Source organism: Mastigoproctus giganteus, chromosome 1 (genome assembly GCF_048544385.1).
Source record: "Mastigoproctus giganteus isolate SK-2022 chromosome 1, ASM4854438v1, whole genome shotgun sequence".
NCBI lineage: Eukaryota > Metazoa > Arthropoda > Arachnida > Uropygi > Thelyphonidae > Mastigoproctus > Mastigoproctus giganteus.
The window spans coordinates 87,003,803-87,031,436 of NC_143575.1; the positions used below are offsets into that span (position 1 = coordinate 87,003,803).

Here is a 27,634-nt window from a genome sequence, read left to right on the forward strand (position 1 = left end):
TGAATAAAGTCCCTCTGTACCATTTTGTTTACGTTGTTGTGTCGGTGTTATTTCCTTCATCATTTCTGTACCTCAAGAGGTTCCTTTTGTATGCTTTTCCCATATCCAGGCCACTCCTATTAGAAGCTGCAGGTGAAAAAGTCACTGGTCTTTAAGTTTTGTACACCAGTGTACGAAATAACCAAACAAGAGACCGATATGACAATATACAGGTCGAGACTTCATGCCAAGTCGTTGGAATGATTCCCAGATATTCAGGCCACCGAACAGCGTATAGCAGACCAGAGAAGGACCATCGTCATGAAGCACCTGATAGCTCCTGCAATCTTGGAAAAAAAAACAAGTAGGACGTGAGCGATCAACTATAAAGATCAAAGAATATGGACAACACAGAACCAGAGGAGGAAGAGGAAAAAGAAATACAACACAGAGCAGCTGAAGTGGAAAGAGATAATAATAATAATAATAATAATATTTCTAGTAAAGCACAGCAGTACTCTGCCAGGCCATAAGGAAGATGACAGGCGGCATACCCCACTCAACCTAAGCGAGGAGTTTCCTCCCGCCCAGACCCACAAATGAAGCTAGAAAATGCTCAAATAAGACACTCCATGGTAGACACTACAATGACCTTTATTAAGGTGACTTATATAATGGTTTCCAATGTATGGCTCAAGAGTGGGACACTCTTCCCCGGGACTGAGGGATTCATCTTGCCATGGAAGATGGAAGACCTGGTAATCAACACTAGAGACTATAGGAAATAGATCTCCAAGGAGCGCAGATTGTCAGACATGTTGACGATGCCACCTAGCCCCAGATATGATCTAGACTGACTACACTCGTAGACACAACGAGGTAGCCAGGATAATACATCAGAAGCTAACAAGAATATACCAGATGATCAAAGAAAATGTGCCCAATACAAGTACGAACCCCAGGGAGTACTAGAGACACCAACCCAGAAGCTCTAGGGGGACCGCGCCGTAAGAACGGACAAAACAGTCCCGCACAACAGACTGAACATAAACCTTGTCGATAAGAAGAAAAAGGCTACATATCTGATTGATATAGCGGTACTCGACACTGGAAACCTCCAGAAAACCTACTAGAAAAAGTTTAGGAAATACACGAACCCAAGACAGGATATCAAAGATATGTGGCATATGCAACAATTAATGACCAGCGCGATCATCGTGTCAACACCGGTATGGTGCCAAAGATCCTACATCCTATCAGCAATATCAGCAATAGGTTTCCCAGAGAACACCTACAAGGAATTCCAGAAAGTCGCAATCCTGTTGCACAGTTCCTCGACTACCAGTAACACCAGGAATAACAACCATTCTGTGTAATAGGCAGCAGTACCCGTCACGGGTGGAATCCCCCCCCCCGACCCACAATCAGGGAGAAAGAATATAAGAGCATTTAAAGATATTTAAAGATATTGAAAATAAGCAAAAATTAATTTTCATTTTTAACAGTTTTAAAGCAATATTTTGAGTTAACGAAGTTTATGGTGGTGGCAGCACTGTGTTGTCCGTTCTTGTAATCTAAGTGTTCATAAACAAAATATTCGATTGTTTTATAAAGGTTGTGGTGAGCACGAAATTCATTATTATGATTTATTTTATATCCACTAAGATTCGTTTTAGAATTAGTTGGAGATGTCCGTGTTCTGTATAGCTTTTGCTACTTCAGTTGCTATTATGCTTTCGTTACAAGTAGCAGCATAGTTGGAGCAAGTATAGGGATGCTCTTGTAAAATAAAATTTGATGATAGCAGCTGTTGTGCTGGCCAGTTATTCGGAAAATAAGTATTTTCCCATATGACGAGTCTTAAAAAAAAAAAAAAAAACGAAAAACAAATCCTGAAATTTATGTATTTTCGAGTGATTTAAGTTGAAGTAAAAATATCTGTGAAGTGGTACAGTAATGGGCGGTTATGGGCTTAGTATATTCCCCTCTTTCAACTCTGATGGAATTCATAGTACTTACAAAGGTCATAGCGATTACTTGAAACGAATGGTTTGGGTGAATTACTGTTTTTATTAACACTATTGTATAAAATTCTATATAATAGTTATACATTATAGCATACTTTTTTTGTTTAAGTAACTTTATTAGTAATGACAGTAATTAGTAACATTAAAGTTTATTTTTAGTCAATAAAATAAATACACGTACTCTATTTTAAGTAACTTATTTAAAGAAAAATACACGTAATAAAAAAGTCCTGGTATTTCAAATGGCGCTGGATATTTTAAAATATTTTTGACATTTTTGAGGGAATGGTGTGATATTTTTTTTTTTTTTTTTGGCTGATGCTGCATAAGCTCATATATTTGCTTTCTTGCATCACATGCCACTACTACTACTACTACTACCATATAGTTCATTATTTGAATATAAAATAAACATGATAAATTATTAAGTTAAATTACATATGTACAATGTCAATTATTAAATTAAATTACATATATATACTGTTTCAGGGTATTTCAATTAAAAGCCCAGAAGTATATTAGACTTACTTTGAGGTTTAGGCTGTTTGCTGCATGGAACTTTTTGTTATAGCTTAGCTGAAATTTTCTTTGATATTGAAATTGAACTACGTTTAGATTTCTTGATTGATTTCTAAATTTAAAATTGGGCCAAACAGCTACTTTTTTCCTCAGTGTGAAGCTTGTTCCATGTCTGTTGTTTAGTCTACAAATGTCAATGGTGTTTTTCTGAAAGAAAATTAAATTGATTTATTTAAAGGGGAAAAAAAGTTAGTGGTTGTAGCGCGAGAAAGTGTAGCAAAACTGCAATAATACAATGTTGCAGTTTTGCTACATTTTCTTGTGGTACATCCATTAACTTTTTTTTTTCGACTAAAGAGTGAACATCTGATACAACCATTTTCTTTTCTTTTCTCTTTCCCCTCTCTCCAAATAAAATCAGCTTGCAGTTGTTTCACAATACACTGAAGACAATTTCAGACTAAACCAATGATAAGGAACAACTTTCCCATTTAGAAAAAGCAGTTGATTAAGCATATTTTCAATTTATAAATCATAAAATCAAAATGGTAACACCTAGCTCAATTTTAACATTAAAATTACAAGAAAAAAAAAATGGTCAGACAGAAAATACCTAAAAATAAATGAGGTAGACTTCACTGTCTTTAAATTGAAATACCCTGTTTATTATTTTTTTTATGTTTGACAAAAAAAAAAGTCCTACTTGCGGATATTTAAGGCTTTGTAGTATTTCAGGGTTATAGAGCAAAACACTTTACTGAGCAGAAAAAAAAAATAATATATATATATGTTACAGGGTTGTTAAAATTAAAGTATCCCTATGTAGAGGGCTCTGGAGCAAGTTCTAAGGCTCATACTGAAGAGAAATTTGGACAACCAGTACAATAAAGAATGCGCTCACCATTTATTGGGAAAAAAAATTAGTTACAAAATTTGTCACTGTATGGTGCATAACTATCTTAGTTATGATTATGCAAATAACGTAAGTTATTTGCATAATTGTAAGTTATTGCCACAGAGCCACTACTCAGCTCTACTGTACTGTATAAAAGCAAAGCAGTCTCTTCAAAATCATACAGTAGATGTTTGCCTGCACTACAGCAGCAATGCCAACAACATTGCAGGAGAAGGCACTATTAGTGAAGCTGTACTTCAGAACAGCAACAATGCAGCTTTGGCTATCAGAGAATTCCGGCGTCAGAAGCACATAAGGCCCACGTGGAAGTTTGAAGCAACAGGACATCTTGGTGTTCAACCAGGCAGAGGTCAAAAACGAGTGGACTCTTGTGTTGAAGATGTGGCTATGGCTGTTGTGGATTTATCAAATCAATCTCCATGTGGTAGCACAAGTTTTCCAGCTGTTTCTCTTGAAGTGGACATGCCGTATTCCACATCAGGTGTTGCGGTACTATCCTTACAAGATGCGCATGCTACAGCAGCTAAAGCATGGTGATGCAGATATTCGTTTCACATACATACTTCAGTTTCTGGCACGAATGACAGTGGATGTCACTTGGCCATGGAACATCCTTTGGAGTGATGAAGCCCACTTCTGCTTAAATCGACAAGTGAATACGCACAACTGTCGCATTTGGGCAACAGAAACCCTCAAGTTATCCAAGAGGTCCCGTTGCATTCTCCAAAAGTGACAGTGTGATGTGGATTTATGGCCACATTCATGAGTGGGCTTTATTTTGAACAGGTAACACCGACTGGACCCTGCACCTGTTCCGTCACTGGACAGCAATATTATGAAATGTTGGCAAATTTTGCAATGCCAGAGTTGCAACAACGTGGGTGCCTTCAGGATACCATATACATGCAAGATGGTGTGCCATCCCACATCCACCGTTGTGTCCAAAGATTGCTAAGGCAACACTTTACAGACGAACTGGTCATCAGCTGTTGTTTCCAGACATCTTTGCCACTCTGATCACCGGACCTCACCCCATGCGACTTCTGGTTGTGGGGTTTTTTGAAGAACCAAGTGTATTGGGAAGGATGTCAAACTCTGGTGGATCTAAACGACAGCATTAGACATCATGTGCTGGCTATTTCAGTTGACATGTTACGTTCTGCTGTAGAAAATGCTGTTTTTCAAATGGAAACTGTTGTTGGCCAAAATAGAGGACACATTGAACGATTGTATTGCCACAGCACCAATATAGTGACAAATTTTGTAACGAATTTTTTTTTCCAATAAATGGCGAGTGCATTCTTTATTGTACTTGTTCAAATTTCTCTTCAGTAGGAGCCTTAGAACTCACTCCAGAGCCCTCTACATAGGGATACTTTAATTTTAACAAACCTGTATATATATATATATATATATATATATATATATGTGTGTGTGTGTGTGTGTATATACACATTTATACTTATTAATATATAAATATTAATAAGAATAAAGTATGTGCACATTTGAGGCATTAGTAATTTGCAGCAAACCTAGTTACGAATGTGTCACACATTGTGGAGGCACTCCAACACAACCCCACTTATTAAATTAGAGATCTTCTCACCTGTACAAAAATGATGTTTAACTTAAAGATTACTTCCTTTATTCTGACATTGTATTGGGTAGTAAAAAGAAACAACTTCAGAAACAGCAGTTTGTTATCCTGAATATCTGAAATCCAAGGTACAGCATCACAGTGCAACAGAAACCAAACTCTGTGGGAAATACATGAACAGTTAAAGAGTGTTTTGTACAATACAAGTTTATAATGGCTATACCTTCTCTCTTAAAAAATAATCAGTAACACAGATGGAAATTGAAAAGATTATTGGGCACATGTTAAAATTCAGGCTAATATAATTCTAACAGATATTTAAATTACATTTAAGAATGGTTGGTTTGCAATCATGCACTATTATGCCCCCATTGTGGGGCTCAGCAAAGTAAACCTGCCAACTCCATTGAAGGCCCACATGCCTAGGCTCCCCTTTCCATTAACAGCTAAAATACAGGATTCTGATTAGTGCCAGCCTCAATTCAGGAGAGACCCCCCCTCCCCCTCCAGTAACCCACTGTATGTGTTCATTTCAACATATGGTGCAGTTATACAACTGTTCTGTAGATATTTAGAAGTGTTTGTAAAGTCTATATTGAATGACCCCACCAATAGTTCTCTTTCTCTCTCTTTATATCAACTGTATAGAGGATGTGGGGTATACTTTCTGAATGATTCAGGACCTTAAAACAACTTTCGGTGGTTAGAAATAATAAGAATAAGCAGATGCAAAATGCATGCCTTGTACCTTAAAACAATTTTTGGTTGTTAGAAATAATAACAACAAGCAGATGCAAAATGCATGCCTTGTAAAATGTTTTTTCATACTAAAGTATGTTCAGTGGAAGATGAAATGCATGTGACACATAATAGGCAATAGTTACCAAGGAAAATTATATTATGATTATCAATTAGTTTAATCATAACAATGGCAAGTCCATTTCTTGCTTTCCATTTGATTATTCTTATCTTATAAACTGACAATAATCTTATTAGAATTAGTAGAGATATATGATGCAAGAAAGCAAGCTTATATAATGCCTCAGGGGCTCACATCTGGTGAGTGTGGGCTTGGTACACCCAGGGTCCTGAGCTGGATATCATCATTCTTCTCTTTCTTGCTGATTCCTTTCTACTTCTCTCTCTCTCTCTCTCATGGTAACTCAGGCATTTTTTTTTTTTTTTTTTTTTTTTTTGGCTGGTTCAGCATAAGCCTCAGGCTTTCTTGCACCATATGGCTAATAATAAATAATAAATTGGGTGAAATGTAGAAAAATAGTTTATCTGGGATGAATACTAAAATAAATAGTTACAGTAATTTTTCAGTTGTGTATCAAGTGCCTGTCATCTTCACTGTGTTGGTCTGCATGTAGTAATTTGACTCCTACTGAATAGATTTTCATAAAATTGCATATTTGACTTTTATTGAGAAATGTATTTGCCATTTCCTGTACTCATGTGACTGTGCCAAACTATGCAAGCAGAAGTGCTGACTGTATGGGAGGCATTTGAAAAATTTGTAGCTTAAATAAGAATGATTTATTTTGAGGAGTCTGGTAATGTTATTTTTAAACATAGTCCCCTTTGGAGTGAATAAATTTTTGCTACTGATGCTACAGTGCTTTAATTCCAGCTGCAAAGAAAGTTTTCTCTTAGGCTTCTAGGAATGCATTCACTGCAGTAATGATGTCACTGTTAGTGGGGAAAATTTATACCTCCAGGTATTTTTTAAAATTAGGAAATAGGTGATGGTGCAATGTTGCTCAATATGGGGGATGGTACAATTTTTCAAAGCTGCACTCTTGTAGCACAGCCATGGCAGTGACAGGCTTTTGAACAGGCACATTGTCCTGAAGGAACAGGACTCCTTTGCTGAGTTTTCTTTGGCATTTGTCTTTGATGTTGTCACACAAAAGCCTTACAAAGTCTGGGTAATATGCCCCTCTGACTGTCTAGCCTTTCTGATGGTAATCCACTAGCAACACTCCATCAGCATCCCAAAAAACTGATGCCATCACCTTGCCAGCAGAAGGAATAAATTTGTCTTTCTTTGGAGGTGCCAAAGATGCTGGCAATTTTAAATTCTGCTGCCACCGTTCCTAACCACAGAATAGGAAAGGGGGCGCATTATAGCCTTAGATGCTAATGCGCCAATAAAATCCAAATCAAATCAAATAGGAAAGGGCAATTGGGGGAGGATGCCCTTTCCTATTCTGTGGATATCCTCATGGATTTTCTTTGATGTTAGCCCCTCTTTCCCTAAATATTGGATAACCATGCTATGACTGATTTTGTCCACTATTCCTCATTCATAAAACTTTGTTGACTTAAGGACCTGTAATTAAAAAAGGATTATTGAAACTGCATGAAACTTGGTGGATTACTATTTGAAGTGTTATACATTTAAGTACAGAAATTAACACTGTGCCACAAACTTTTCAGGCCACAATCTTTTCAAATGCTTCTCATAGAAATGCAAAGTATTCATGTTTATATATTGATACAGAAGTGTCTGTTAAAGTCCATATCAGTTTCTGAATCTCTGTCTTTTAAATAGTGAAAGTTTCCCTCGCTAATCAATGGTAGTAGCTATACCATCATACCACCATGTCGAACACATTTTTACAGTGACATTTGTTCTTCTCTGTAAGTGGCTAATGCATGTTATCCCAAGCTAGAATTGTAAGTGATTAAATTAAAAATGGTAATACTTGTAAAAATTAAATAAAAAATCAGTGATTAAAAAATTAATGAAACATTTTTTGTAGAACCTGGAATCAATCCCTTTGTAGAGCTCCAGAATCTACACAGGGGAAATATTTCCAACAATATCTGTTATCAATTGTTGAAAAGCATTTTATAAAGACTATTGTGTATTATGGACCACAGATCATATTACAGGTCCACATCATATTAAAACCCAATCTGTAAATGATTTGTTGTTTAAGTACTTTTATAAATATAATGTAGATTTTAGATTGTTTAAAGCATACCCTTCAGGTTGATTGCATTAATTCAGTAGTGATAGCAAGGAGGCCTAATTGTGATGTTTAAAGTTTGTTTGAGCTGATATATATTCCATCATGTATGGGGGTTGGGATATACGTTCAGAATTTTGGCAAAGTCCAGTCATTCTATGATAACTACATAATCTGTCAGTACCTTGCTGGTGAATACATAGTAACTTTGAGTATTATAGTAGAGCGTCAAAAATCCGAACTAATTGGGAATGGGGATAGTGCAGACTTCTGATTTGTTTGGATTTTTGAACTTATCAAAAATATTGTTCTGGAGACTAAAAGAAAGATGATTAGCAAGTTTAGAAGTAAAACACTATGTTGTACTTGAGTATTTTTATTCATAGATAACAAAACAAATGGAACTTTCAGCCATAATAACATACACTGGTGTTCAAAGAAAGTACATCAACCCTTAAAATTGTGATTGTCGTCCGAATAACATAAGTATATGGCAATATTTCTTACAGATTGCATCAGATAAGATTGACACATGTAGGTGATGATGTAATATTGCATCAGCTGTTATTTTCAGCTATATAAGCATGCTCTGCAAGAGTTGCAGTCATTCCTTGGTTGTGTCAGGATGGCAAGTTACGTGCAGTTGATGCCACCAAGAAAGGGTGCTATTGTTGCTTTCCATGAGGAAGGATGTTCTTTTTTTTTTTTTTTTTTATGAGAGGTATTAGAACCTATAGTACTTAGTACTGTGCTTGGGTTGGAGGCTGAGAAGACGAAAGAAGATATTTGTTGACATTGGACTCGAACTTCTGTAGACTGTAATTTTCAGGAAATACGTATGAAGGAAGGTTGTTCCAGAAAACGGCAGTTGAATGAATAAACGAGGAAGATGAAAAGTTGGTTCTGTGAGTTTGTAGTTGGACAGTAAATGGATGTTGGCTGGTGGCGGCACGTGTTCGGACTGTTTTGAAAGAGAGAGCGGGAATTATAGAAGCCAATTCAGAAGAATAGTGCCCATGGAAGTATCTGTAGAAGAGGCATGCATCAGAAACAGTACGTCTATGAGACAGCGAGTGGAGAGACTTTGTTAAAGATGAATCATTAATTAACCTAACTGCCCTCTTCCGAATGGAATCGAGAAGCCTGAGAGAGGTTTTGGGAGCACTACCCCAGATATGGGAACAATATTCCATGGCAGGGCGAATTTGCGATTTATACAGAGTGAGCAGCTGTTTGGAAGAAAAGTAACGCCGAGAGCGAAAGAGAAAACCAAGTTTTTTTAGATGCAGAGGAAGCAATATTTGTAATGTGCTTGTGCCAAGAGAGATTAGAAGTCAGGGTAATCCCCAAAAGAGATATATCATTTTGCCTAGAAATCGGAGTTTCACTAAAGATAAGCATAGGAGCAGAAAAATCCTTTTTGCGAGATATAAGACAAGACTGAGTTTTAGAAGGGTTGAAATCAACTAAGTTGTCTCTGCCCCACTGGAGAATTACCTGAAGATCGGCATTTAAGGAATTGGTAGCAGATTTTCGAGAAGTTGAAGCTGATTGAGTAAGACAAGGTTTCTCAAAATGGAAAGTGGAATGCAATGTGCTATCATCGGCAAAACTATGGATAGGATTTCCAGTCAATGGAAGAAGGTCATTAATACAAGAGGAAAAGAGTGGGAGAAAGAACTGAACCTTGGGGGACACCGGCATTAGTGGAGAAGTTAGAAGACAGAGAGCCATCCACCATCACCCTCAGTGAGCAATCAGAGAGAAAACTGGATAACCAATTACTAAAAACAGTTGGTAAACCATAAGATGGAAGCTTGTTTAGAAGACCTTTATGCCAAACACAATCGAAAGCCTTTGAGATGTCAGGAGCAACTACTTGTGTTTCACCGAACCTTTCCATTGAATTAGTCCATAAATGGGTAACATAAGCCAGAATATCACCAGTGGATCGACACTGACGGAATCCATATTGGTGATCGTTAATCAGACAGAAGGTTTCTAGGTAGTTTAAGAGTTGGCGGTTAATTGATTTCTCCATTACTTTAGAAAGAATAGAAGTAATTGCAGTGGGACGATAATTGGATGGGAGGGATTTGTCACCCTTTTTAGGAACTGGCTGGATATGAGCAAATTTCCAAGCAGAAGGAAAAACACCTTTCGAATAAGAAAGTGAAAAAAGGCGGCAAAGAATAGGAGTAAGTTCAGGAGCACAGGTTTTGAGAACAAGTGGAGAAATACCATCGGGACCTGGAGCTTTCTTAGCATCAATAGTTGTCAAAATCCTTTTGCCATCCTTTTGATGGAAGACCACAGGGGACATTGAATTGAGCGTGTTGGGAATGGTGGGAATTGTTTTACCAAGATCATTAATACATGAGTTGGAAGAAAAATGGGATGCTAGCAGGTCAGCTTTATCCTTGGCTGAAGTGATAACAGAACCATCTGGTTTGGACAGAGGTAGGAGCAGAGATGGGCAAAAGTTGCGGCCAATAGCTTTGGCAAGAGACCGGAATGCTCGGCTACCATTAGGGCAAGAAGCAAGTTTTCTACTCTTAGCCTGTTCAAACTCTAGTTTTGATTGATTAATAACTACTTTACAATTGTCGCGAGCTTTGGTGTATGCAGAAAATGAAATTGGAGAATTAGAAACAAGCCAATTATGATATGCAACATTCTTCTCTTGAACAGCCTTAGCACATTTATTGGAAAACCAAGGTTCAGATAAAGACGAGATTTTAAAGTGGAGTGTGGGATAAAGGATTCCATTCCTGCAAGAATAATTTCACTGACACGATCTGAGTAAACGTTGACATCAGAAGTTTTGAAACAGTAATCCAACCAAGGAAAAGAAGAAAAGAAGTCTCGCAGGTCATCCCATTTTGCATTCTTGTAATGCCAAACAACACGAGGTTGGGAATAGCCATGAGATAAAGGTTCCATTGGAGAAGAGACAATCACCAAGTTGTGATCTGAAGTGCCTAAAGGACCTGTCACTTCGACCGCGTACTTAGAAGGGTTGTTTGTGAGAAAAAGATCAAGCATATTGTCTGTATGATTAGGATTGTCCGGTTTTCTTGTAGGTAAATGAACAATCTGTGTATGGTCATTAGTAATTGCAAAAGCCTCAGCATCTCGACCAGCTGGGTCGGTGTGACTAGAAAACGGAATCCAGCTGGAGTTGTGAACATTAAAATCACCAAGGAAAATTACCTCACTGTTAGGAAAGTTGGACTGGAGAAAGTCAAGTTGCAAAGAGAGGAAGTCAAAGAGCTCCAAGTGATTAGTGGAGTTGGGAGAACGGTAGAGACAACAGATGAATTTGACACAATGAGGTAGAGAGATTTTAAGCCAGAGAAGATCGAAGAGAGGAGATTCCAAATTGCCAAGTCTCTGACAGGGAATATCGTTGAGATTAGAATTGAGACCACGTATATTTGTGAAATGAATTGGGAAGTGCTTGGAAGGTTTAAATCTTTTCACAGATAAGCTTGCTCTATTAGTTTGACAATTCATGGTGTATTCAATAGTAAGAAAAAGTGGGTGGGACATGCTGTATGAAGTAATGAAATTTTTGGATATGGCGTACACATGGTAAGAATATACCACGTGTACGCCACATGGTATATTGCTTATAGTGTCATATTGCTTATAGTGTCTTGTAATCAGTCGACAGTGAGTAGATTTCTTTCCAAACACAAGAATACTGGTACTGCTGATAGGAAAAAAGGAACCTGATACAAACGAGGCCCTACACCAAAACAGCACTTATACCTTAAAAACCTTTGAAGCACTTATACCTTAAAAACCATATAGCTGCTTCGTCTGAACTGAAAAGAGAATGGGAAGAACATACAGGAGTGGTAGCAAGTGCAGTAACAGTTAGAAGATGCCTTTTCAAAAATGGACTTGTAGCCCGTCGTCCTAAGAAGAAGCCCCTTCCCACACAAAAAATGAAAAAGGCCCGATTAATTTGGTGTAAGGAGCATGTCAAATGGACCCCCTGAGCAGTGGAAGTCAGTTATTTTATCGGATGAGAAGAAATGCAACCTGCATGGCTCTGATGGAAGACAAACGATTCACCATAGATGTGAAGAATACCATCCAGACTGTATGGTATCTACAGTGCAATTCCCTACCAGCCATGGGGGGGGGTATATTTCGTATTGCGAAGTAGGTCACCTGCAGTTTATAAAAGGTTCCATAAATGCCAATGGATACCTGGCTATATTGAAAGGCAAATTGCTGCCAACCATTAGAGACCATTTCAACCTGCCAAGTATCTTTCAGGACGACTCTGCTCCTTGTCATCGGGGGCGAAAAGTGTAAGTAGGCACTTTTGTAGTTACTTTAGCTTCATTTGTGCATTAGAGGTCTGACAGTAATGTGTTTACATTTGTTACAGGTGAAAAAATGATTGGAAGAACGGCCATTACTACTCTTAGCTGGCCAGGAAACAGCTTGGACCTGAATCCTATAGAGGACTGTTGGCATCATGTGGAATCTGCAGTTTCCAGAAAGAAACCAAAGACCCTTTGTGAACTTCAGGAAGCTATAATTCGTGTTTGGAACCCCGAACTATCATTTGATTATCTTCAGAACTTGATCTTGTCAGTGCTTCGACAGTGTGCTACTGTCATCAGGGCCAGGGCAGTTCAACTAAATATTAAAAAAAGTTCAACTAAAAAAAAAGTTGCACCTTGTGAACTTTTCATTTTTTTTCCATTTAAAATGATAAACCGAAGCAAGCTGAGGACATCTGATAACATTTCAGCCATAATTGTCGTGTGTACCAAAACTGTTGTATAAGGTTGCAAATGCTCATTTTGGAATATTTTGAGAGCACCTGTCAAATATTACTTAGCTTTGCCTTAACTATTAATAAATATTTTTTGTTTATATTTCTATTTGTGGTGCTAGTCATTAATGTAACATACCATTGCGAAAAAGGATTAGAAATGTGAAATTCCTAGGTGATGCACTTTCTTTGAACACCAGTGTATGTACAGTAAAGTATAACGAAATTAATTACTGTATTATTTTTTGCTGCACCTTTTTCAAACTTCGTTTCTTTGCTGCCAGATCTCTCACTCTTTTCAGCAAGAGTAGTTGGATAGCATTCATGTTTGTTGATTATTTGTCGATTCAGCATTCAGTTTGTTATTTGGTTTTTAGGAGCATTAGCAACTAAGGCCATATTGCTCCGTGGATAATCCGGTGGTCGTTCCCTGACCTTTCCACCTCCTCCGTATTTTTTTTTTTTTTGATTTGGTAGTTTTTGGCGCATCGGCTTCTGTGGCCATATTGCACCTCCCAAGGTTTTTGCAGTACTTTGATCCAAGCCCGAGGCGGGAATCGAACCCGCGACCTTTGGGTTGCCGGGCAGGTACTTTACCCACTCGGCTAGCCCGGTCGGCCCTCCTCCGTATTTTGTGGGCACGGGCTCGAACCCCGGTTTAATCAAGAAGCGTGTGCTACGCACTGCTGCTCCTGCCCACTTGGCTACGGAGGCGCCTTCACATATTATTTAATTTTGTTAATTGGTAAGGTAATAAAAGTTTTAATTTGTGCTTTATATCTTCATTTTATTTGTGTTTTATAACTTTATAGCCTGTGGATAAAATCATCTGATTTTTGCTTATTAGAATTGCCGTTTAATAGAATCAAAATTCATTTAACAAATGTGATCACTATAACCGGCGCTTACTGTAATTATTTTATGCCACCAGCATTAAAAAGATAAAATAAATGAATGCTGATTCATTCGGATTATTGACATTCGGATTTACGATGCTCTACTGTTTATAAAATACGTATGCATTAGTTGATATACACAGGAATTGCAACTGTACATATTTTATATATTTTGCTACATTGAATTAGAAGGAATATTTTAGAAAATATAGTAGAACCCGGATAAGAAATTTCCACATAAGAAGTTTTCTCCTGTACTGTTTTTTCTTAATTCTCATTATCAACTCTATATATTGTATTGTATTGTAATGTATTATTTTCCCTGGTAAAAAGCTTACCTGCATAAAAAGTATGTGATAGAAAAATACACAGTGTAGCATTATAATGACGTTTTCCCACTTAATGTTTTTTAAATATAGAAATTCTTTATTTCTATATTAAAAAAGTATTAAACAATATAAACATTTGGGTAATCAAACAAGTTAGTGCATAGCATCATTTTAGTTCGTAGTAAATCACTTAAGTAGGTGAAATGGCATAGTTTTTTTTTTCTTACATCTCATATATTGTGAATGCCTTCACAAAAAAGTTTCCTTGATATTGCATTACCTCGAATAAGCAATGCTTCACCAGTGGAGAAGATTAATGTTACTTATTCTCAGCGGATACCACCACCCAGGGCTGGTATCTAATAACCACATTAACATTTAATCAAAAAGTTGCCTTTAACACAAGGCAACCTATTATTAGTATTAGTAGTGGCAAGTTTTTTTTTGCTATACATCGTTAGCAAAAAAAAAAAACTTCTCATTTCACTTATCCATTCCTTCCAATAATGTGTCTAGTTTTCCTTGAATTTATTTAAGCTATCAACTACCACAGTTACAGATGGAAGTATGTTCCACCAATCAACCCACAAGCTAAAGGCAAACTTCCGCACATTTATTCTGAAACAATCCTCCTTCAGTTTGAATTAATTTATTTCAGAAGGAGGAAGAATTCCATCAGCACTTGGCTTGCTTAATCCATTCAAACCCTTAACACCCCAATCAGATCACTTTGAGGGTACTTAGTCTACAGACACTGCAATTAGTAGAACTGAAGCCTTTCTTAGTAAGAGTACTCCTTTGTTTCTCTAACCAATCTGCCTTTCTCTGTACTTGTTTGCTTTGTGCAACCTTCCTAAAACGAGGCCTCAGATCTGTATGCAGTACTCAAGATGTCACCTGACCATTGCCTTATACAATGGAATAATCACCTCCTTATCCCCACTAGCAAAATTCTCGTATAACATTGACAGAACCCCATGAGCTGTCCTGGTAGACAGAGAACTTCATATCTGGTTGCACATTTACGGACAGGTCTTTTTCATTCTCCACTACCCCGAGTGTAGGACCACGCAGTTGGTACGTTATCTGGGATTACTGCTACCCGTATGCAGTACTTTGCATTTGTCAATGTTAAACTTCAGTTGCCACCTTTCAGCCCATCTGCCCAAATTTTCTAGATCCTGTTGCAGTACCATACTGTCAATGTCATTAACAACCCTGCCAACCTTCATATTGTCAGCAAATTTGGACATTACACCTAATACGCCTTCAATAATATCATTGATAAATACAGAAAACAACAATGGGCTCAACACCAAACCCTGGGAACTCCACTAATAATATTAGTCCATGTATAGCAGTGTCCATTGATCAGCACTCTGTCTTCTCTCACTCAACCATCCCTTTATCCACAAAAGTGTCTTTCCCTTAAAGCTATATTGCTCCAATTTGCACAGCACTAATTTGCCCTTAATGCCATATTGCTCCAATTTGGACAGCAGTTATGTGCAAGAGTATCAAAAGCTTTCCTGAATTCCAAGTATATGATATCAAAATTAATTTTTTCATCCGGTTCCTTTGTGACCACATCATAGTATTCAATCAAATTGGTCAGACAAGATTCCTCCTTAAAATAAACCCATGCTCTGTCTGATTATAACTGCAATCTTGTCTAGATGGTCTTGCATTACTTTTTTTAACCAGTGACTCCATTATTTTCTCAGGAACAGAAGTTAACAGGTCTGTAATTACTCGTTGTTCCCTCTGATCCCGCTTTGTGAATTGGGGATACATTCACATATCTCCAATCTGCACAGACCTCTCCTGAATCCAAAGATGCTCTCATAATTATGGCTAATGGTTTGCTTACTTCCTTTGCTGCCTTCCTTAATATAATTGGATAGATCCTATCCACCTCAGGTGCCTTTCGTATGTTTAACTTCAATTTCTTTTCGGCTATCCTCCTAGTTATTATAAAATCACTTAGCTCCTCGTTATAATTTGATAGACTTCTGGTATCCGCTTCCCTAAACAATTCGTCATGTGTGAATGTAGATGCAAAATACTCATTCAGTTTGTCAGCAACCTGAGTAAGATCATCAATAGTAGAACCATCAATATCAAGTGGACGAATGTGATTCATTTCCTTCCTTTTAGTGTTTATGTAAGTAAAGAAGTCTTCATCCTTTGTCAAAGATTTCTGATAACCAAAGGAGGATAGGCAAGCCACGGCTTGCCTATCCTCCTTTGTGACTTGATTACAAAGTAGTTTATATCTACCATAGGCTTCCATGTCATCTAATAATTTGTAAGAATACCATGCATTTTACTTCTCTGCCATGAGTCTCATTAGTTCATCTGCTATCCACTTAGGCCTAAATCTTGAACAGTATTTCTTAGTTGGTATGAAAAGCCTAGTAGGATCTATGATTAATTCCTTGAATGCCTCCCATTTAGAATTTGATGATAGTAACATCATCATCAGTTGGTGCCACTGTACAGAATTTTAAAACCGAGACCACTCTAGTCACTTTCTTGATGAAAGCAAAAACTCTTCCCTGTACCCTTGATGGTTGTTACATCTTTAAGTAATTCCCACTTCAATACACTGTGATCACTGCCACCCAGTGGTTGTTTTACCTGCAGATTCTTAATGCATGAATAATTACTGTTGATAATGTGATCAAGAGTATTACTCTCTCTTGTTGCCTCTTGAACATGCTGCTGTAGAAAATTATATAATAAATCCACAAAATTCTTGCTAGTGTGTGAATGACCAAATAACAAGTTCCAGTCAATATCTGGAAAGTTAAAATTCTCCATTATAAGAGACATTTACGTTTACTGGCCCACTCTATCTCTCTCTGTGCAGTTGTTCATTGCACTCATGAGAGTCATTAGGGCTATAACACACACACACACCATTCTCATTTTTGCTTTTCCAGTGCTAAGCCACACAAAACTGACTGAATATTGCACTGGCCTTCCATGTCAATTGGATGCATTGCCTGATTTTGTGTGTTTTTCAACTATGGGCATAACCCCAATCCCCTACCCCTGTATCCTGTCCTTTCTGTACACACTGAATTTCCCACATTCAAATTCTTCATTGCTTATATCTGAGTGACACCATGTCTCTGATGTCCCAACAATGTCTGCATTTGATGCTTCACCGGGACTTCATATTCACCAAATTCATTTACTGTGCTCCTAGCATTGGTGTACATGCAAGTATATATGCACCCGTTCTTACTCTTAGTTATCCTAACACAGCCCATTCATTTACTTGTTCCATGATGACTCCAGTAGTCCTTGAAAACCCTGGCACCTTGCTTTCTATGCTACTGCTTGTTCAAATAGAAGTAGTGCAAAAATCACTTTCACCTCTGCCTGTGGCTATTAGTAATCTGTTATTCTATGTATCACCCCCAAGCTAGCAAGTTTTTTCACCCACCAATTTTCTTTTCAAGTATAAAGGTAAAAGAACTGAGCAGTATCAACAATTGTAACTCCTTTTCTGTCATGCATAATACTACACGCCCCTGTTTTCACTATACTATTTCTACTGTATGAGATCACATATAGAAAGTGCAATATATACATTAAATAATACATTATGGTGTTGCAAAAAATGGGAAAAAATTTTTGATGTCACCCTCGCATTGTTTCAATAATGTACGGGAAAATCAAACAATCTACAAACAACTTTGAGGCATTAGAAATGCATAGAATTGATAAATTGGGAGATGCTGCAATTTCATTCTCATCCTGGGGTCCCTTTTCATTTATAAGATTAACTTTTGACTTTGCTATTTGTTTTAAACAAATAACATTGCCAAAAGGTTAATCTGACATTTATTTAAAAGATAAAGCTCTGCTATGATTTCCCCTTTTGAGGCCTACTGGTATCTTTCTGCAATAGCATGTGTGTGGCGTCTAGTAACAATTCCTCTACAAAACAAAGGTAAGTAATAAGGTTGTTTGTTATGAAGTTAGGTCTTTGAAATTATAAAATAGGTATTATTTTGGTTTTTGCAAAATATTTTGACATAACTTTTTCCCAGAAACCAAAATAACATACACTGTGCTGCCACTTTATTAGATACACCTACCTAGTAGCGTGTTGAGCCTCCAGAACAGCCTGGATTCGTCTAGGCATGGATTGAACAAGATGTTGAAAACATTGTGCAGGAATGGAGTACCATGCAGACATGAGGGTGTCACGCAGTTCCTTGAGATTCGACGGAGGTGTAGGCCTGCAGCAAACAGCCCTTTCCAGCTCATCCCAAAGATGTTCAATAGGATTGAAATCCGAGGACCGAGCGGGCCACTACAGCAAAGAAAAGTCATTGTCATGTTCCTGGAACCATTCCATAGTGATTTAGGCTTTGTGCACCAGCATTGTGCACCATTATCCTGCTGGAAGTAACCATCTGACTAAGGATAAACTGTCAACATGAATGAATGCACTTGGTCAGCAGTGATGTTTAGGTACGATGTGGCATTCAGATGTGAATCTATGGGTATCAATGGACCCAATGTGTGCCAAGAAAACATTCCCCACACCATAACACTGCCCCACCACCTTGCACAGTAGTCGTCAGACATGACGGGTCCATGGATTCATGTTGTTTTTGCCAAATTCTGAGCCTTCCATCAACGTGATGCACCAGGAACTTTGACTCATCAGACGAAGCAACTGTTTTCCAATCCTCGATAGTCCAATGCTGGTGTTGCTGTGCCCACAGGAGGCATGCTCTCTTGTTCTTCATTGATAACAAAGGTACGCGATGTGGCCATTGACTGTTGTAGCCCATTCATGACAAAGTGCGACTAGTGGTCTGTTGCGATATTTTGTACAGGAACCATTATTATCAATTTTCATTGTTCATATCAATGTCCAGGAACCAATGTTATCAATTTTGTCAAGGAACATTGTTATCAATGTTCTTCATTGATAACAAAGGTACATGTTGTGGCCGTTGTTTGTTTGTTTGTTGTTGTTTATTTGGTTTTTAGGAGCATTAGCAACGAAGGCCATATTGCTCCGGGATATGCGGTGGTCATTTCCTGACCTTTCCGCATCCTCCATATTTGGTGGTGACGGGCTCGAACCCCAGTCTAATCAAGAAGCGTGTGCTACGCACTGCATCTCCTTCCCACCTGGCTACGGAGACGCCTCGTTGGCTGTTGTAGCCCATTCATGACAAAGTGTGACTAGTGGTCCATTGCGATATTTTGTCCTGCTCACCAAGGTTGAATTCTGACGTGATGTATGACATTGTGGCCCATTTGTTTGCTTGCACAATTCTAGCCATCCTCCTCTGACCTCTCTCATCAAGAAGCAATTTTCTTCTACAGGAGTGCCTTTGAGTGGATGTGTTCTGTTCATTGCACCATTCTTGATACGCCCTTGAAACTGTGGTGCGTGAAAAGTTCAGGAGAACTTCCTTTTCAGAGCTGCTTTGTCCATTATGTCTTGCACCTATTACCATGCCGCACTCGAAGTCTGTTAGATCACTCATTTTCACCATTCTTGCTACGGTTCGTACGCTTAACTGATACTAGAAAGGTTGTTCTGCTGAATTTATATCCACAACTGTGGTCATGTGACTTGCAACGTTGTGGGACAAACCATTTGTGTGCACAGCAGGGGTGTACCTAATAAATTGGCAGCACAATGTAAGATTTTTATATAATTCAAAGAAAGGGGGTCATAAAGTTTCGAGTGAGTAGTGGAGTTGGGAGGAAGATAGAGGCAACAGGTGAATTTGATGAATGAGGTAGAGAGATTTTAAGCCAGAGAAAATCGAAAAGAGGAGACATCAAATTACTAAGCTTTTGGCAGGGAATAGCAGAGCAGACATATGCACAAGTATCACTGTGGAAGTGAAAGGAATCATATGCGAATAATTAGGACAGCTGACATTGAGCAGTGGTTGAGTCAACCAATAATTGATATTCTGTCAGAAAAAGTAAGTGGGGCTTGGTAAACTAAGTGAAAATGACGTCATTGAGATTGGAACTGAGAACATGTATATTTGAGAAATTTAGATCTTTTTGCAGATAAGTTTGTTCTATTAGTTTGACTATTTATGATGTATTCAGTAGTGAGAAAAGGTGGGGAGGACATGATGTATCAAGTAATGAAAATTTGATATGGTGTATAAATGGCATGAACATACCGAGCTTCTGGACGTAACATGGCCTCAACAATGTCCCCTACATACAATTACTCAGTCTCCCTCCATTCACTATCTGGCAGAGTAAAGTCAGTGAGATTATCCATTAGCTGATCCAGATGCCTCCTAGAGAGTTATCAATAGGTTTGGTCCAGTGGACTATCTATCGGCCAGCCTGTGAACACTGTTTTAGAGCTGTACCCTCAAGATGTAACGAAGATTGGAAACCTGCTATGTCCTCATAACCTCAAAAGATGTCAATCATACTGCATAATGAAAAATGTTGGGAGATTGTGGGGGTTTTGCTCTGGAGGTTAAATATGTGTTCCACCACTTCAAGCCTCCAGTAAGCAAAGTGGTTTGTATTGCATTAGTTGATGAGGATTGTCTACCACCTAGTATTGCCTCTGTGTGGTGTGGATGCTGCACCTTGACTACTGCGTACATCGGTTCACACTTGGGTAGCTGGTCACATCCAGTATACTAGGTGTTGTATTTCATGACTTACTCATGGGGGTTATACCCAGAGTTACAGTACCATCATCATGAAAGTACAAGCAGAGGATTTGGTTGTTGCAGAACGACAAGACTGCTGAAATTTGGTCCACTCAACCTAGGTGTCACTTGAATATCAGTTCCATCAGCATTTTAGCCTCCCAAGCAAGCCCAGCTTGTCATACCTGAGAGAATGTCTTTGACAGCCTCAAAGACCAGATGCCTCAAACTGGCCAAACCAATAGTTTGCCAGTTGGTCAATGTGGCATATGTGCCAATTTGCAAAAGCACTGTGAACACTGCTTGGGACATAACACAGAGGCATCAGTTGTTTCTTGATTGCATTTTACCTGTAGTAAGTGCAAAGATCATTGAGATTGTGGTCATCAAACCTGAAGCGAACTTCAGATTTAATGACCACAAGCAATGTGATGCTGATAGAAAGAGCACCCCAGCCACTAATTCTGACATTCATTTGTTGACTAAAAAAAGTGCCAAAATCTTTGCCCCCTTATTCTCCAAAGGGCTCTAGTCATCTTGCATCTGTTCAAAATGATGGTGATCCATTTGCACTTGCTACAACATCAGCCTCCTTTATGAGTACTTTTTGGACCTCATTTCTGCTACCAAGCCGTGCACTGTTGAATACTCTCCCAGAAACAGCATTCCGTTCCAATCATAAACCTATTCTACTACAGTTAAAATTACTACATCAAAAGTATGTTACCAGAAATGTCTTCAAAGTGTTAGTCCAAAATTCCTAGACATTCCAAAATGCATTTGAAGTGCATTAGCTATCCCATGGTCTTTCTTGGAAAGCCATAATCTTGAATTGGCCTTTAGTTCGATCGCCGGGTGGCTTAACACTATAGCATACTTTAGCAGCTTTGAAATGAGTCTCCATTTCTAAGTAGTCTAGGTCTTGGTTGTCTCTCAATATAGAACAGTGGTGTCCAACTTAGGCCTGAGAATAAATTTAAAACGGCCCATGTGGAAAGTGAACTAAAACAGCATTTTAAATTTTGTAAATTATCAACCAAAATTTTCTCATTAAATGTTAAGTTTTGTTCAGTAAATGATATTGTGTATTGTACTTAATAAAGTTTTCAAATATTTTCACTTTTAGGTGTATCATTATATTTATTTATTCACCTTAACATTGAAAAGCAGGATCCTTTTCAGGTTGTAAATTTTCTAAAGTGAGCATTTAAAAGCAAAAGTAAGGTATTTTTTTTTTTAAAACAAAAGTAAGTCGTGTTTTTATAATTTTAATAAAATCTAAAAAAAGAAATCACTGACATAGTTTTGTTGCACATAAAAGTGTTGGGAATTTGCATTTTTTATATATAGCTTGAAAATTAGATAGTATGAATCAGAGCTGTAATACTCAATATGTTCTACGTTGATAATAATATTAGTAAATTAATAAGAGGAGTTTACCTCAATATAGTACGTGAAACACTCCCGTATGATACCCTCCAGAAATTAAAACGGAAAAAACGAAAAAATCGGCAACTTACCGGTCCATTAAAGTAAAATATAAATAAAGTAAAATATAAATAATTAAATAATCAATTTAACACAATTCAAAACAATTAAAATTCAAATTAACGCAATTAAAAGAATAACGAAAATATTCAAAACGATCTTCCTTCCTTCCTTTTGAATATTTTCGTTATTCTTTTAATTGCGTTAATTTGAATTTTAATTGTTTTGAATTGTGTTAAATTGATTATTTAATTATTTATATTTTACTTTATTTATATTTTACTTTAATGGACCGGTAAGTTGCCGATTTTTTCGTTTTTTCCGTTTTAATTTCTGGAGGGTATCATACGGAAGTGTTCCACGTACTATATTGAGGTAAACTCCTCTTATTAATTTACTAATAGCTTGAAAATAAAAAATCCTTTTACATGTAACAAGATATGGAAAATGTAACACACTAATTTTTCTGAAATCATTCAGCGTGGCCTGCGAAACAAATATAACTTATGAATATGGTCCCTGCATGGGAAAAGGTTGTACACCACTGAACTAGACCATAACTTTATGCTAAAACAGCAGCTACATTGCACCTGGAAACAATTACAGAAGGTAGTTGATTGAATTGCTTTCTCTAGGTCTCCGCCCCAGTTTAACTGTGTGGAGACCAAAGCTATCAGATACTATTGTGATAATACACTATAGGGGCAGGACACCCTATGTGTGGCCCACCAGTAATTCCTAAAACAAGTGGACTTCAATCAACGGCTTGATCACATTACAAGTTTTAATGTAAAGTGATGACACTACAACTTTCGCTTCATTCTGGTGAAGCACACATTGACCTTATGGCATCTGTCACAACCACAAAGGAGCTATTAAATCTACTCCCTTCTCCTGTACCGTAGGTGATGACATAATCTGCATATAGTGATCTTTTTTTATCCAGCTCCAGTGCTGTGCTCGGTAATCACTTCTTTCCTTTCCAGCATATTGTCATTAAGCCAAAAGGCACTTCCTATTCTAGTCAGCTATTTCAGACTTATTTCAAATACCACTTGCCTCCTGAAACTTCTAGGAGGGTTCTTCTATCCTTTTTGAATAAGAAAATTCTCCCTAGTTTGTTTGCACAGATTCACTACTCAGTCATGCGCAGGTCCACTATCACAAACCTGCTTGCAACAACCAATGTCATCTCAGCTTTTCAATAAAACACTGAATTTGCAGTCACTGTCACCTGTATTAATATTGAAGCTGCCCTCATCCCCGTCATTACGGTAGTTTTTCAAAAGTTGCTGTTGTGGCACTACCACATTGGAACAGATGTGCTGAGTTTTCTGTACTCACTTTTACAGCACAGAATGATCACAAGTAGTTGTTATATATGGGCATAAATAAATAACAAATCTGATATCACCAGCTACTTTGAAGACCTGAAAGGACTACTAACCCCAATCTTAGCAATGTGCTGGCTAGATTGGCAAAAAAGGGGTCGGAAAGTAATTTTTCTCTGTTATAGATGATTTCAGAATTAGGGATTATAAATTCAAATTATAACAAAATGTTACAGAATAGTTATATAACAGTTATATGAAAATTTGCTTTCAGAAAGAGAATAATTTATTGTTGGAACAGTCTTCCATATGGTGTCACAGAAATGGGTAGTTTGAATAAATTTAAAGGAAGATTGATCAAATTGGAAGGGATAAATAAATGAAGTGGACAGTTAACTATTTTATTATTTTTTTAAATGGTTGATTCTCTGTAAGCTTTCTTGCTTGCTTCATTTTGTTAACTACTAACATTTAAGTAATTTATTCCTCTGTTCTACAACACTGCCTGAATGTCAGTTTCACAAGATCCACATTTTGGGGATACTATTCCAGATGTGGGAACAGTATTCCATGATAGCATGGTTTTTGTGTTTTTCACCGAGTCACTAGCTGCTTTAGAATAAAAGTAACAGAGGGTGAAAGGAAAAAATATTTTTTTCATGTAGAGTAAGTAATATTTGTTATTTTCCAAGAAAGGTTAGAAGTCAAAGTTGTTGCCCAGTAAAGATATATGATCATGTCTAGAAATCTGAGTGCTGTTAAAGATGAACATGTGGGTATCACACTTTTTTTCTGTGAGAAATACAAGTACAATACTTGTAAAATATGGCTGGGTTTTAAGTTGATTGAAGCCAACTAGGTTTTCTTCTATCACAGTAGCCTTACCTGGCAATTGACCTTTATGGAAGTAATGGTGGATATTAGGGAAGCTGTAAACAGCTACTGCAAAGCACAATTTATAAAATTTGTATATATATACAATTCTGGTCAATGGCACCTTAGTGTTTGTAACTCACTTGTAAAGTTGCAATAGTTCCTCCCTTTGACTTCAATGTTTTTGATAAAAATTGACTGTTGAACTGAAAGGCTTACTTTTGCTTTCCTTTATTCTTATGAAGTTCACTGTTACATTCATTTTTTTTATATGGACATGTTGAGATTGCAAGTATAAATAGACATGTTGAGATTGCAAGTATAAATAGAGATACTTCCAATTATTTGCCATGTATGGATTTAGGGTAAAAGCTTGCTTTCATTCTTTTGTCCTGTTACAAGGTTCATCTACCTTTAGGTATATGAACCTTTCAGTCTTTCAACATCTGTTTCCATCTGTTCTAATTACATCTTGCCTGGATCCAGTTATTCTTGAAAAAAATCTCAGGTAAGAGAATTCCTGATTTAAAATTTCTATAATATTTATTAATATTCTATACAGGTAAGTTCTCGACTTTACGAGTTAATTCGTTCCTAGTGCGCGCTTGTAAAGCGGGAATTTATTTCTCATAGACATAATGTTAAAAATAGGGGTTACGTTATCAACAATGAAATTAATTAGCTAATTAGTTTGTTTAAACAATGATTGATTTATCCAAAGAAATTAAAATGTAGTCTGAAAATCAAGTAAATTATAATAATAGAGAAATTATTTATGACTTACTCGATCACTCATTATTGGCTTGGCACTCGGAGCTGCGTACTCGTTGATCACTCATTATTGGCTCGGCACTCGTTGATTTGTTGCACAAGGAGTAGTCTTCTTCAGAAATGCTTCAAAAGGTGTTTATTTCCAAGATAATCTTCTCTCTTTTCTTTATAAATTTCAATAGCATGCATAAGCATTTTTTAACGAATCGCACAAATTGCAACTAACATGATTTGCACAGAGTAACAAGTTTATGAAGCTTAAAAAAAAAAAAAGGAATGAAGAGAAGATTCTGAAAATTTATTTATGTTTTTTATACGATTGAAGATTTCAGTAAAGGGGAAAACACATTTCACCATAATAACATAAAAAACCACACATTTCCAGCTATCGGTACTATAGCAAGTGCAAGTGCAATAACATGCCGTTTACTACCCATTTATAATTGCTTGCAGTAACAGAAAAGCCCAATAAACCGAAAAGTGCAAATTGTTTTTATTGTTTTATGGTCGTGACTTCCAGAAATGTGCTTTAGAAAAATATCACAAAACCATTCAAAATTGGTTCTTATAACATATGATAACGATGAAAGTGTAGTGCGTTTAATGATTTGGATTGATAACTAATACAATTTACACTATAAAAACGACCTTTTAGGAGTTATATAGTGAAATTTTGAACTTCCAAAGTCGTGGAATGAATTACCAAAAAAAACAATGTGTTATTGGGTTCACATTACGATATTTTCGCGATACGATGGTAACCAATTATTATCGTAAAGCGGGTACACTGTATTGTATAGCTACACGTGTGATTTGAAATGCGGTATTTATGAATGTTTAACATTCATTTTTTGCAATTAATGTTCATATTTTCGATTTTGTCGATACTTGATACTTGTGAAAAAAAAAAAAAAAAAAAACTTTTAAACCTGGGAACTCGTAAAGCAAGAACTGCCTGTTTATTCTATTTAATATTCCATTTTTATTTGATTTAAATTCAAAATCAGGATATGGATCGTCTACAAGAGAAAATCACAATAAATTAGCATTTGTCCAATTTTATGAATATTAGCAGGTCTCGATTACATTACAGAAGTTGTCTGTCCAACATATATAGTGAACTAATAAAATTCAAGTAGGAGCTTTAAGAGCAAACTTGCATGGTTACAGTAGGTTTGATAATAAGTTTTAAACCTTAAAATTAGTATCGGTAATGGAAAGTTGCAAGATAGCAAGCTTATAGAGCATCAGTTAAAAAAAAAAACCCTTCTCACCTCACCAATACATCTCTTTCAAGAATTTGTTTAGTTCTTCCTTGAATTTATTCAAACTACCCACTTCTACAACAACAGTTGAATTTTGTTTCAACAATCAACTACCTCCTGGCTGAAGGCAAACTTTTGCACATCTATCCCGCAACCATCCTTCATCAATTTGAATTTATGCCCCCACGTGTGTAGTTTCAGCAAGAAGAAGAGTGCCATCAACATTTAGCTTACTCAATCCATTCAAGGCCTTAACACCTCAATCAGATCTCTCAGGTGCCTAGTCTTCAGACACTGCAATTTGCCTATCTGAAGCCTTTCTTGGTAAGAGCACCCTTTTGTTCCCTTCACCAATCTTGTTGCCCTTCTCTGTATGTATTCCAGCAGATCTACATCCTTCCTAAATTGAGGACTTTAGACCTGTATACAGTACTCAAGATGTGGCCTTACCATGGCCTTGTACTAAGGGATAATCACCTTCCTTATCCCTTCTAGAAAATTTCCTGTATATCATTGACAAAACCACGAGTTGGCCTGGTAGCCTGTCTGCATTGCTCAGAGGACTTCATATCTGGCTGCACAGTTAATCCCCAGGTCTTTTTCATTTTCCCCTACTCTGAGTGTTGTACCACATAGTTGGTGTTAATCTGGGCTTACTGCTACTCATATGCAGTACCTTGCATTTGTCAGTGTTAAACTTCAGTTGCCATTTCTCAGCCCATCTGATCCTTTATCCATAGCAGCAATTTGCCCTTAATGCCACACTGCTCCAATTTGTGCAACAGTATCAAAAGCTTTTCTGAAATCTAAATATATTATGTCAAAATTATTTTTTGCATCTAGTTCCTTTATTAGTGTCATAGTATCAATCAGATTAGACAGAGAAGATTGCCACTTAACAAATTCATGCTGTGACTGCAGTATTACTGCATGTCTAGATGGTCCCTCATTACTTCTTTAACTGGTGACTCAATTATGTTACCTGGAACAGAAGCAACCTAACAGGTCTGTAATTACTCATGTCTCTGTTTTATCCTCCTTTGTGAAATAGGGATATATTTGTATATCTCCCGTCCATTGAGACCTTCCCTGAATCTAGCATTGCTCTTATAATCATGTCTAACGGTTTGCTTACCTCTTTTGCTGATATCTCTAATATAACTGGATAGATCCCATCCATCACTGGTGCA

At 37.1% G+C, this 27,634-nt stretch overlaps 1 protein-coding gene across 3 annotated transcripts in view; it reads left to right on the forward strand.

Annotated features, from left to right (window-relative positions):
* Positions 1-1,547: 1,547 nt before the first annotated feature.
* LOC150090971 (zinc finger CCCH domain-containing protein 10-like) overlaps positions 1,548-27,634 on the forward strand; it is a 1,521,236-nt gene continuing 1,495,149 nt past the window's right edge. For 2 of the 3 annotated variants that reach the window (XM_090373700.1, XM_090373683.1), the window contains exon 1: positions 1,548-1,599. The gene's annotated coding sequence lies outside the window, so the exon portion shown is untranslated. Of the gene's footprint in view, positions 1,600-1,990; positions 2,035-27,634 lie in introns of those variants that run through there. The other variant, XM_090373692.1, reaches the window with a different exon arrangement.